At 48.2% G+C, this 13,338-nt stretch overlaps 1 pseudogene; it reads right to left on the reverse strand.

Annotated features, from left to right (window-relative positions):
- Positions 1-2,959: 2,959 nt before the first annotated feature.
- On the reverse strand, positions 2,960-6,469 carry LOC100613751 (cystatin-SA-like; annotated as a pseudogene).
- Between the last annotated feature and the right edge of the window lie 6,869 nt (positions 6,470-13,338).

The raw sequence follows: 13,338 nt of genomic DNA on the forward strand, positions 1-13,338 counted from the left end.
TTGCAGATGAAAGGAAAATGAAAGAGGCTTTTCCAAATTAGACAACAATCAGAAAAATGTGCACGATATGACCAAGTATGAGTTTGAATCAAGATGTGATGAGCCATCAATTTTACAAGTGATCAAACCTTTTAGTGGAAAGACTGCTTTATTCTTCTGTTATACGTGACAAAGTCCTATGATAAATGTCTTACAATGAGGCAAACCGTGATTCATTAGTTGAGTATAAAAACATCAAATGAAATTATGAGTTGTGTCAGTAGCTGATTAATAAAAATATCATGTGAGGAAGTAAAAATCATGTGGATTAAGAAGGGCAAATCTGCCCTTTCGTCTGCAGAGTGGATAGATGGACTGATGTTAACAAAGCCAGTGGCATCATGAGCAGGACAGAATGTTTCTCTCAAGCTGCAGCTTTGAAATGTCAAACAGCCTCTTGCTGGCTGATGACTGCTTTCTGACTCTGGGCAGGTGCCTGAGGCTGGGATTAGACAGAGCCCCTTCTGCCTGCCCAGCACCCAGCCCTGAAGCTGCTTCCTCCAGTCCAGCAGGCAACATCCCAAAGGATGCAGGGTGGAGCTCCCAGTACCTCCATTGCCAAGTTAAATCCCACTTAGCAAATCAAATTCATCACATTTGTTCCCCACCACCCCATCTACGTGCTCATGTCAGAGGCGTTTGAATCAGAGCAACTTCATCTGGAGTAGGGGCTGGGTACAATGAGGCTGAGACCTACTGTGCTGCATTCCCAGATGGTTAAGGCATTCTAAGTCACAGGATGAGATAGGAGGTCAACACAAGACTGCTTTCTGACTCAATGGAAGACCTCATCCTCTAGAGTCAGGGGCTGTCAGAAACTTTGCTTATCAGTAAGAAGAACATTCTACTGCCTGGAAGATCTATATCCACCTTTCCACAGAAGCACAGAGCTACAGAGAAGGGGTTTATGGACAGAACATTCCACATCTGTCTGGACTTTATGGGTTCTAAGGACACAGGACCTAGGTCCACTTTGCAGACCAGGCTTGACACTGGCTGCTTTACACAGAGGCCTGCCATGCTCTGAGAGCCTCAATATCCCTTCAAAATCCTTTCTAACATCTTCATTTTCAATCTTTTACCACTGATTTGTGACATCATTTTTGGGAGAGAAAGTCTTAGAAAAGGCATAAAATTTCCAAAATGGGAATTCAGTGATATGGAGTTTGTAATTTTTGATATTTGTAGGCAAATATCAGTCTAGTGAAACCCTGTCTTACTCTCCTACAGAGATCTAGTGGCTTCAGTACACAGTTCAGACAATTCATTTGGCTCAGAAGATATACCTGTTCACCCTCAGCATCCCTATCCACTTCTTCCCTCCTAGAGAGCAGACACACTGGGAGAAGGTGGGGAAGCCCAGTATGCAGCCCCCACTTTACTCCCAACTTTCTCAAGGGAGAAAGAATTGTGTCTGAGAAGTGGCTTAGTTTACACAAAATCCTCTCTTCATTGTGTGTCTTGATGGTGGTTGCTTGTGTCAAAGATCTTCCATTCAGGTAGAAAATCATGAGCAACTCCTTGCAGAGATGTCTTCACCCCAGTCACCACTCTGAGCACCTCCTACTCTGCATGCAACCCCTCTCTCCCAGCAGAAGCCTGAGTGACTACACCTGCCCACCCCCAAGAGGATGAGGCTCAGACTGAAGCCCCCCAGGTCATGGCCTCCTGGGTGGTGCTTCAGTTCCCAGATCCCAAAGACCTCTGTAAAATCAAGTCCAAGTGGAGATGAAATGGATGTAGATGTTCTCCACTCTCCCTGTCCATCTGTTTCCCACTCTGGATTTCTAGGTGTGGCACATGGGTGCCAGCCTCTGGACAATTTGGGCAGATTTCCTCTTATCATTTTGTGCCCCTGCCCTCCGCCATGTTCATGGCAGCAGCCCTTGCTCAATGTGACTCTGAGCATGGAAGGTATTGGAGAGCCCTGCCTGGGGCACCGGCCATGAGGCTGCCCCCCTGTACCCTGAAATGGCAAAGAGGGTTGTGCAGGATGGGCTGTGTGACTTAGGACTGTAGTTTCCTGTTCAGGGCAGAAATGTCCACTGTTCTTTGGAATGCTAGTGACAATGAAGTGATGTTCTTCATTAATGAGAACATCCTTCTTGAAACCTGAAGAGCATCCACTGCATTACAGTCCTGAATGTTTTAATTTCTACATACTTTATGTTAAGCTTGACATGACGACTTGCTTTAAATCCAAGTCCAAGAGAAAGTACTAGTGGGTGTGAACATGAACAATGCTCCTAGGGTGCAACCTCCCAGCACAGGGCACTGCCTCCCAGCCTAGGGCATAACTTCCAAGCACAGGGCAAAATCTCCCAGGATAAGACACCACCTCTCAGCATAGGACACAGCCTCCCAGCATAGGGCACCATCTCTCAGCATAGGACACCACCTCTCATCGTAGCACATAGCCTCCCAGCACAGGGCACTACCTCCCAGTGTAATGCACAATCTCCCTGTCCAGCATAGGGTATGACCTCCCTGCGTAGGGCACACCCACATGGAACTGATGAAAGGAGGCACTGCTCTCACACTAGAACCTGGTCTGCTCCCTTTGGAAGAGGTCAGACTTGGAGGAGGGGGCTGGTGGACAAGAAGAGTTTCATAAAGGGTCTGCCAAAAGCCTTCCTGTTTGCACAGCCCTGGACAGCCAAGAACTCAGTGGGAGCAGATGCTACTGTTTAGTTGCAGGAGAAGGGGGCATGTGTACCATACACTGGGGCTGTAAGAAGCAAGGAGCCAGGGCAGAAACCCCTGCTGTGAAGAAAGCCTCCTGATGTCTTCTCTGCCTGTCTCCTGGTGAAGACCCTCAGAGGAGACCTCCCCCAGGGCAGGAACCACCAATTCAAGGGTGAGAGCACTACAGTGGCATGGGAGTAGGAGGTGGTTTGTGCAGCTGGCCTGGTACAAACCCCTAGACATTCTGACACGTGGATTTCACCAAGGACATTCTGTCCTCCCAAGGAACTTCATAGATCTGGAAAGAGCATAACTGTTTCCGTGAAAGGAAAGAGAGAGGGACTATCAGTGTCGGCTGCAGTTAAAGTGAGAGACGCCCAGGCATGAGGCATCTGATGGAGGCAAGGATGGATGGAGGTGAGACACTGTGCCCCCACCTGCTCCTGCTGAGACCCAAGGAACTGAACCAAATTGTGCAGTGATTACTCCATTCCCCCTCTCAGGTGGGGATGGAAGGCTCCAGTTCACCAGGCGGCATTGCCCCCATTTCCAGCCTGCAGGGTTCTTGCCCCAGCACAGCCCTGGGAGGAGCAGCCTGTGCAAGGTCTCGGGAGCCCTAAGGGTGCAGGACAGGGGGAGGCAGCACACTGCCCCCAGCTCCTTCCACCTCCTGTGCCTAGGCCAGCACTATGAGGGGCCAGAGGGAAGAAGCCAGGGCAGGGCAGCTCCCCTTGAAAGAGCTGGGGCGTAGGGAGCAGGCGAGAAGGGGAGTGCGGGTCCTCCCTGATTGGAGACCTCACAAGAACAAGCAGGTCTTTGGAGAGGCTGTTGTTGGGTGAGCGGGGCAGGTCCAGGGCTTTGCAGCTAACAGGCCTCTAGGTCCCTCTAATCTGCTCAGCATGGCGGTGGCTGTGGGCAGGTGCCTGAAGCTGGGATTAGACAGAGCCCCATCTCCCTGCCCCACACCCAACCCTGCAGCTGCTTCCTATGGTTCAGCAGGCAACAACCCTAAGCACATGAGGTGGAGCTCCCAGTACCCCCATTCCCAAGCTAAAGCCCTCTTAGCAAATCAAATTCCTCACTCCTCTCCACACCACCCCACCTACATGTACACACATATTCATCTACATGAACTCACCCCAACCCTCACCCACATGGATCTATGCACAAACGTCCATACTTCTCCCACACAACCACATGCACACTCCCATGCACCTCCCCCACACACTTGCACATGTGTGTGTACACATGCCCCTTTCCATGAGCAAAACAACACCTGCACACCTACTCACATGTACATGCACAGACATATAACTTCATATGCACACACATTCATGTCTCTCCCAACACACATCTGCCCATGTGTGCATAAACACACATGCATGTCGCCATATAAATGTACCCATGCCTGCATGCCCTGCTCTAGGCATACCGATGCGCTTACACACATACCCTTCAAAACTTATGAACGAGCACACACACACACACACCCCTCTGCAATGCACAACTGTCCCCGACCCACATCATGCACATACCTCCTGAAGTTTTGGCTGGTCATGGAACGGACAGTTTTCCAAGTTGGGCTGGGACCTGGCACATTTGATTTGCCCCATCTCCACATCAAAGATTTAGTTCATCGCAGCCACGACCTACTCACGGGAAAGAGCAGGATGCACGGACAGTGCTCTCCACCAGTTTCATGCACACACAGGCACATCACTGTGACTGAGTCAAGGGAGTTGCCTGGGGCTTCATTCCTGCCTTCATGAGCTGCCCACACTCCCACCTGCAAGGCACACAGTCACCTCCTGCCGGCTGGCAGGGGTGATATGCCCCAGGCCTCCCTGGTAACTTGTTTTCTCTGTGCCAGTGCAAAGGATTAACTGAAATCTGCTGGCCCAAGGGGCAGGGACCGTGTATTTCTTCTAGGAAGGCTGTCGTCTGATGATGAAATTTCAGCTAACTTCCAGTTTCTAGACTTCAGCCCATTGAGCATCTTATTTCCTCCATTTAACTCAGATTTATTTATTCCCTCTTTTATCAGTAGGAGATGAGAAGCTTCACACAAATGGATGTTTTAGGCCAACAAGAGACTTCCTCTCTAGTGTCTCCATTCTGAGTGGATGCTTTAGTGCCGGCCTAAAACATCCATAAGAGACTTCCTCTCTAATGCCTCCATTCTGAGTGGATGTTTTAGGCCAATAAGGGACTTCCTCTCTAATGCCTCTGTTCTGAGTGGATGTTTTCGGCCAATAGGAGACTTCCTCTCTAATGCCTCCATTCTGAGTGGGTTTTTGGCTCCAGTATTTCTAGGGTCATACACCTACTTGTGTTAAACTTGCCATTGCAGAAGAGAATTGAATGCTTTCCCTGCACAGGGCATCATGGAGGCGCAACTTGTCAGAACTGGGGAGAAGCACAGGAGAAGGAGCCCTGGGAACCAGGCTGTGGAACCAAGAGGTAGTTGTGTGTTCTCTAGGGCATCAGTCTCCCCATCTGTAAATTAGGATCCTGGGCCCAACAATTCACATCATCCACTGCTTCACTCTGAGTTACTGTCACACTTCTGAGACACTTGCAGGCCAGGAGGAACTGTGACACCAGCGAATGCACCTCATGTGCGGGCAGAGAGCACCAGCTGATGGCTGCAGGAGGAGAAACGGGGCTGGTCTGGACTCCTTTGAATTTCCAAGAGAAGATGGAGGAGCTCTAAAGTCTATGTCACTGTTTGCTGCTCTGCCACGGGATGCACGTCAAGCTGGGCCTGGTAGCCCTGCTGAATCTCCCTCCTGACCCAACTCCCTCCTCTACTCTGCTGGGTGACTGCTGTCCTCACTGGCTGAGTCTAACTCTGTGTAAGCTGGCAGAGGGAGGGTCATCAGGCGTGTTCCACCCCAGCAGGAACTCAGCAGTCCTGGGCTGCAGGAGGTGGTCAGCCAGTCTGAGGGTGAAGGCTGGTAGCCCTAAGGGGCTGTACCCAGGGCGTGACTTGGGGAGGGAAGCAGGGCTCTGCAGGACAAGGAGCCAGGCTCCTTTGTGGCCCCTGCAGAGAGGAGTCAGAGAGGAGGATGAGCCTCATGGCCTGGCTCTCATCCTGAGCAGCACCAAGCCCACCCAGAGTCCGCACAGTCTCCATCCACACCTGCTGGACCCTGGGAAATGCTAACATCATGGCACAGACCCAGTGACTGCTGCAGGTTAAAGGTGGCCAAGTGGACACGACAAGGCTGAACTCAAGCACTCATGGCCCAGGAGCATCCTTGGGCTTGAAGGCCGTCAGCGGACTGTCAGGGAAAGCTGAATGAGTCTGAGCCTTAGATCATGAATGTGTCAGTACTGATTTGCTGGGAATGCTCTCGGAGGGGCAAAGCAGAGGCTATGGCATCCCTAGGTGTGGTGGCAGCACCCACCTGCTCTCTGGCTCGCAGCACCCACAGCGGGCGTCTGTAGTACTGATCTCTGGTGGCTTTGTTGTACTTGCTAATGGTGAAGTGAAGGGCACGCTGTACCCACTCATCATTGAGGTGTGTGTCATAGATGTCACCCCGATTGTCCTTCCTCCTCCTCGGGGCTCCAGGACAGGGCCACTGCCAGGGCGGCCAGCAGGAGCAGCAGGGTGCACAGGGGCCGGGCCATGGGCTCCTCAGAGGCAGAGCACAGAGCTGGAGCTGCAGGAGATGAGGGTGAGAGCCTAAGGTAGGGAGCCCAGACCAGCAGGCAGCTGTGCATTTATCGTGCTTCGGCAGCCCCAGCCCACCCCACTCCATGCCCGCCCTTGGCTCCTCCTCCTCTTTCTGCCCATCCCCCTCTTTCTCCATCTCTCATTTCACTACTCCCCCTACCCGCCCCCTCTGGCCCCCCATAACCTCCCTCCCTGCCTAAGTTCCCCTGCCCCTCCATCCACCAGTCTGCTCCTCCATCTCCCCCTCCTCCTCACTACTCTCCTCACTCCCACCACTTTTCCAGCCCTGCCCCTCCTCCCCATTGCTCTCAAGCTGGCTCACCGTTGTCCCCAGAGAGGGCACACTGCTCGCTGGGCTGTGAAAGCAACATGACCTCCTGTTTCCTCAGAAAAGGGAAAAGTGCAGGGCCCTCCTGGGATCTTCAGTTTTCAGAGGCATCAGTGAGAGCTTGGTCACAGTCTGGGAATCCATGAAACAGATGATTTCAGGAGCTCCTGGAAGGCTTATTCCACATCCTGCTCTGGGGAATTTCTTTGCCAGACATAAGAGAATTAATGTTTTGTGAAAGGTCATTAGGTTATTTTTCCATAAGTCCTCATTATTCAATACACAAACTCTTCATCAGCTCCTCCGGGTACCACGTGGTCTAGGACCTGGAGATGGAGCACGGATGACCGAGCCATGGACAGAGATGTGACACAAACCCATGAGCACTTTTCAGTTTTATAATAGACACGTTAAAAAAGGAAAAAGAAACAGAGGGATTGATTTTAATAATATTTCTTGTTTAACCTAATATATCCAAAATATTATTTCAACACATTGGAACAGTTGTTAATGAGATAGTTTACATTCTTTTGAATGTGTGTAAGTCTTTGAAATTCCCTGTGTTTTTTTTCACACTTAGACCAAATGTCATTTTGGACTGGCCTCATTTTCAGTGACCCATGGCCACATGTGGCTGGTGGCAGTGGTTCTGCTCCTTAGGGTATGGAGGATGAGAAAGCGATAATCAATAATTAATATCAGGAAATTAGTCTCTCTGTTAGAAGTGAAAGAGTATGAGGTAGAGACAGATGGAGCCACTGGACCCTGGTCAGAGAGACTGGAAAGGTGAGAAGCCCTGTCTAGACAGGAAACAGAGCTCCAGGCAGCGGGAACAGCCAGTGCAAAGGCCCTGAGGCGAGGCTGAGCATGCCTGCTCCAAGAAGAGGAAGCTCCTGGGGCGGGTGTGAGCAGGGAAGGGAATGACCTGGAGTCTCAGGGTAACTGTGGGTGGGGCCCGGTGGGAGGTGCAGGGAGACTCCTGGCAGGTGGTGGGGGTGTCAGGAGAGGGAGCAGCAGCCGCGGGATGAATGTGGGAGCCGACGGGTGTCTCTTGCTCCTCCCCTCAGACAGCCAAGCTGCCGGCGCTGGTCCTCTGTGCACTACTTGGAAAACTCACCTGATTCTTAAAAATTGCCTTGAATGAGGTAGAATTTACATACAATAAAACGCCTAATTATGTATGTGTAACCTGGGGGATTTGTTTATTTTTATGGATTTTGGGGTACAGATGTAGTTGCGTTATGTGGATATGTTGCATAGAGGTGAAATCTGGGCTTTTAGGGTACCCATTACCAGATAATGTACGTTATATCCACTAGGTGATATTTCACATTCACCACCATCCCGCTCTCCCACCTTTGAGCCTCCACTGTCTATCATTCCACTCTGCATGTCCGTGAGTACCCATTGTTTAGCTCCCACTTAACAAGTGAGAGCATGCAGTTTTTGATTTTCAGTTTGAATCACTTCAATAAGGATAATGGCCTCCAGTTCCATATATGTTGCTGCAAAAAAACATAATTTCATTCATTTTTGTGGCTGAGTATTACTCCATGGTGTGTGTGTGTGTGTGTGTGCACATATATATATATATACACACACGTATACATATATACATATATATGTATACGTGTGTGTGTGTATATATATATATATATATATATGGAGTAGCATTCATACACACACACAAACCACCTTGTTTTATCCAACTGTCCATCTGTCCATTGATACCATGACTTTTCTATGTGAAAACTGCTGCAAGAAACATACAAGTGCAGGTGTCATTTTTACATAATGATTTCTTTTTAGAGGGTACCTATCCAGTAATGGAACTGCTGGATCACAGGGCAGTTCTGCTTTTAGTTGTTTGAGAAATCATCAGTTTTCTATAGAGGTTGCACTAATGTACACTTCCACCAACAGTGCATAATTTTTTCTTTTCCCCACATCTTCTCCAATGTCTGTTGTTTTTTGACTTTCTTTTGAGACAGGATCTCACACTCTTACCTGGGCGGAAAGGCAGTGGCACGATCATACCTAACTATAGCCTCAAACTCCTGAGCTCAAATGATCCACCTGCCTCAGCCTCCTGAGTAGCTAGGACTACAGGCCCATGGCAAGACATTTTTATTTTTTGTAGAGACAGGGTTTCACTATTTTGTCCAGGTTGGTCTTGAACTCCTGGCCCCAAGCAATCCTCCCATTTTGGCCTGTCAAAGTGCTGTGATTATAGACATGAACCACTGCACTCTGCTGTCTTTTGACACTTAATAACAGCCTTTCTCCCTGGTGTACAATGATATTTCATTGTGATTTCAATTTGCATTTCTCAGATATTTAGTCATGTTGAGCATTTTTTCACAAGCATGTTTGCCACTTGTATGTCTTCTTTTGAAAAATATCTGTTTATGTCCTATGCCCACTTTTAAAAATTTTACTTTAAGTTCTGGAATACATGTGCAGAATGTGCAGGTTTGTTACATAGGTGTACATGTGCCATGGTGGTTTGCTGCCCCTATCAACCTGTCATCTAGGTTTTAAGCCCCACATGCATTAGGTGTTTGTCTTAATGCTTTCCCTCCACTTGTCCCCCAGTCTCTGACAGGCCCCGATATGTGATTTTCCCCTCCCTGTGTCCATGTGTTCTCACTGGTCAACTGCCACTTATGAGTGAGAACATGTGGTGTTTGTTTTTCTGTTCCTGTGTTAGTTTGCTGAGAATGATGGTTTCCAGCTTCATCTATGTCCCTGCAAAGGACATGAATGCATTCTCTTTTATGGCTGCACAGTGTTTGTGCCACATTTTCTTTATCCAGTCTATCACTGATGGGCATTTGGGTTCCAAGTCTTTGCTATTGTAAATAGTGTTGCAATAAACATATGTGTGCATGTGTCTTTATAGTAGAATGGTTTATAATCCTTTGGATATATACCCAGTAATGGGATTGCTGGGTCAAATGGCATTTCTGGTTTTAGATCCTTGAGGAATCACCACACTGTCTTCCACAATGGTTGAAGTAATTTACATTCCCACCAACTGTGTAAAAGCCTTCCTATTTCTCCACAGCCTCGCCAGCATCTGTTGTTTCCTGACTTATTAATGATTGCCATTCTAATTGGCATGAGATGGTATCTCATTGTGGTTTTGATTTGCATTTCTCTAATGACCAATGATGATGAGCTTTTTTTCATGTGCTTATTGGTTGCATAAATGTCTTGAGACGTGTCTCTTCATATCCTTTGTGCACTTTTTGCGCAAAGGTCTGGATATTAGAGCTTTGTCAGATGGATAGGTTGCAAAAATGTTCTCCCTTTCTGTAGGTTGCCTGTTTACTCCAATGATAGTTTCTTTTGGTGTGCAGAAGCTCTTTAGTTTAAATAGATCCCATTTGTCAATTTTGACTTTTGTTGCAATTCCTTTTGACATTTTAGTCATGAAGTTTTTGCCCATGCCTATGTCCTCAATGGTATTGCCTAGGTTTTCTTCTAGGGTTTTTATGGTTTTAGGTGTTACATTTAAGTCTTTAATCCATCTTGAGTTAATTTTTGTATAAGATATAAGGAAGGGGCCCAGTTTCTGTTTTCTGCATATGGCTAACTGGTTTTCCCAGCACCATTTATTAAATAGGGAATCCTTTCCCATTGCTTGTTTTTGTCAGATTTGTCAAAGATCAGATGGTTGTAGATGCTTGATGTTATTTCTGAGGGCTCTGTTCTGTTCCCTTGGTCTATATCTCTGTTTTGGTACCAATACCATGCTGTTTTGGTTACTGCAGCCTCGTAGTGTAGTTTGAAGTCAGGTAGCATGATGTCTGCAGCTTTGTTCTTTTTGCTTAGTATTGGCTTGGCTATATGGGATCTTTTTTTGATTTCATATGAAATTTAAAGTAGTTTTTTTTTTGTAATTCTGCAAAGAAAATCAATGATAGCTTGATGGGAATAGCATTGAATCTATAAATTACTTTGGGCAGTATGGCCATTTTCATGATATTTATCCTTCCTATTCATGAGAATGAATTTTTTTCCATTTCTTTGTGTCCAGCCTTATTTCCTTGAGCAGCTGTTTGTAGTTCTCCTTGAAGAGGTCCTTTGCCTGCCTTGTAAGTTGTATTCCTAGGCATTCTATGCCCACTTTTTTTGAGATGGAGTCTCACTCTGTTGCCCAGGCTGGAGTGCAATGGCATGATCTTGGCTCACTGCAACCTCCACCTCTTGGGTTCAAGTGATTCTCCTGCCTCAGCCTCCCGAGTAGCTGGGATTACAGGCACGTGCCACGAGGCCTGGCTAATTTTTGTATTTTTTTTTTAGTAGAGACGGAGTTTCACCATTTTGGTCAGGCTGGTCTCAAACTTTTGACCTCATGATCTGCCCGCCTCGGCCTCTCAAAGTGTTTGGAGGACCCCTGCCTTCCCAGCACATGCCTCAGTGAGCCTCTTGCCTGTGAATCTCCATCTGAGTTGGTTCCCAGGAACCCTAACCAGGAGATGGTGGAGTCAGGACCCACACCCAAATATCTTGCCTTTTAACCACAGTGGGTGTTAGGTTTGTGAAAGTTTGGAACATTTTTGTCTAGGAGATTGGATATCTCCGTTCAGTAGATGATCCCAATGTTCTCACACCCATGAGACCTGCTGAAGAAAACCAAAGCTTCATCTGGAAAGTTCCTTGTTCCCAAAAATTACTTACTCAGCTGGGTCTTTTTTCCCCCTCTTCATCCCTAGTGAAATGCAAACCAAAGTGTCCGTCTGTATTGGACTCGGTGAAATATTTTCACTCATATAATTTCATTTGATCTTGCTGTTGAGGAAGGTTGAGCAGGTACCAGAAACCCTTTGTACTCTTAAGAATATAAGTAGGAGGTAGTTTGAGGATAAGATGTCAGGTCATGTAATTTTTAGCTTAATTATGTTCTTGTCACACAGTAAGCTTCATTTGCCACCCTGGCTCTGGGACTGACATTAAGTAATGTGTCAGCTCCATCACACCTAGGGAGTGTCCTGGCCGCAGGTAGCAGGAGTCCTGAGAAACACTTGCCGCCTCTCCTACGATGACACTGGTTATTTAACAAAGGCTGTGGGAGTGGTGTTCACAGAGTTGCAGCATCCTCAGCAGGGGCCCAGGTGGTTTCCTTCCATCTTCTCCATCATTCCTTGCGCTTTTGTTCTTGGGCACACAGCTCATGAGTGAAAGGTGGACACCATAGCCCTAGACATCCTGTCCCACACTACAGCCTGAAAGGTGAGGAGTCGGAGCAGGAGGAGGTCACAGGGCGTGAGAGGAGGGTTGAGGGAGAGAGAGAGAAAGAGACAGAGAGATAGAGAGAGAGAGAGAGAGAGAGAGAGAGAGAAAGAGAGAGAGAGAACTCTCCTCAGGGGGCTTTTCTCTGTTTATCCAGCAGATACTCTCTTAGTAGCAACCTGGCCGAGTGCTTAGCAGTTGCTGGCTGGACCTGAGCTCCATTTCCCCAGGGGTGAGGAAGGCTTGGAAGTCCATTGCCTGATACTTTCACTGTTTGCACTCAGGGGCAGGCAAGAGGAAAGGAACTGACAATGGCTGGTCTCCAGAACAAAGTCACTTATATGAGTGTTCATCGAGAGCTTGTAGAAACTCCATTGTACTCTGAAGTTTATGAATGTGTTTATGCACAGGTGTGCATGCCATTTGGGGTGTCTGAGAAGGATGCCTGAGCTGTGTCAGAGTTGGCAGGAATGGTGGGCTTTGGGGCCCTAAGATATGGAGAGTATCCGACGGGAACTAAGTGGGAAGAGGCTTGCAGAGTTGGCAACCTCCTCACCCCATGATAAAGGAGTGGATGATATGCTGAAACATCACATGTGAAGATGAACACATCACAAGGAAAATGCTCAAATGTGGCAGATAAACCACAAAGCTACAGGGCAATTCCTGTGCCTGCAGCTACCTGCCCTGTAAATCCTTCTCAGTTCATGAGTTTGCAGAGAACCTCTAGGTTCTGCATGCTCCACTTCACCACAGTGACCACCAGAGGGAAGCATTCACCCACGGATGACCAGCCCTTTGGGTGCCTCTACTGCAGCCTCACCCTGGGGAGCAGGCTCTGAAGGTAACCCTGGGGTTGTCATAGCATCTGCCTTGGAGAAAGGGGTTTTGTAAACTAAGCATTCCCTGAGTGCCGTACGGGTTCTGCAGAGGCCCGTCTGCTTGGCTCTGTCCTAGCTGCCCTGGGCTACCTGGGCTACCTGGGCATGTGGGGTTTTATTGATCAGAGCGATGGCCAGTAGATGGCACAGCCTTCTGTTCCTGCAGCTCTCCCCAGGGCCCTTGCTGGATATTTCCAGGAAGGAGAGACAGGCCCAGAGCTGACTCTCTCAGAAGACAGGGACCTTCTGAAGGCAGGTGACAATGAACGTGTGGACACCCCTGTGGACAAGTCTGGTTTCTATCCTCTCTTCCAGTCTCTGCCTCCTCACCCGTTTCCTGGTGCTCCCTCTCTTACTTCCTGCCCCTTTCTAAAACTCCCCATCTCCTTCTTTTTCATGGTCAACTTAGTCAGTCGGAGGCATGAATACCATGGAAAAACCACGTTTGCTGCTCTGGTTAAGAAGAACACATGATCCATTACTGA

This window comes from Pan troglodytes, chromosome 21 (assembly GCF_028858775.2).
Source record: "Pan troglodytes isolate AG18354 chromosome 21, NHGRI_mPanTro3-v2.0_pri, whole genome shotgun sequence".
In the NCBI taxonomy this organism is placed as follows: Eukaryota; Metazoa; Chordata; class Mammalia; order Primates; family Hominidae; genus Pan; species Pan troglodytes.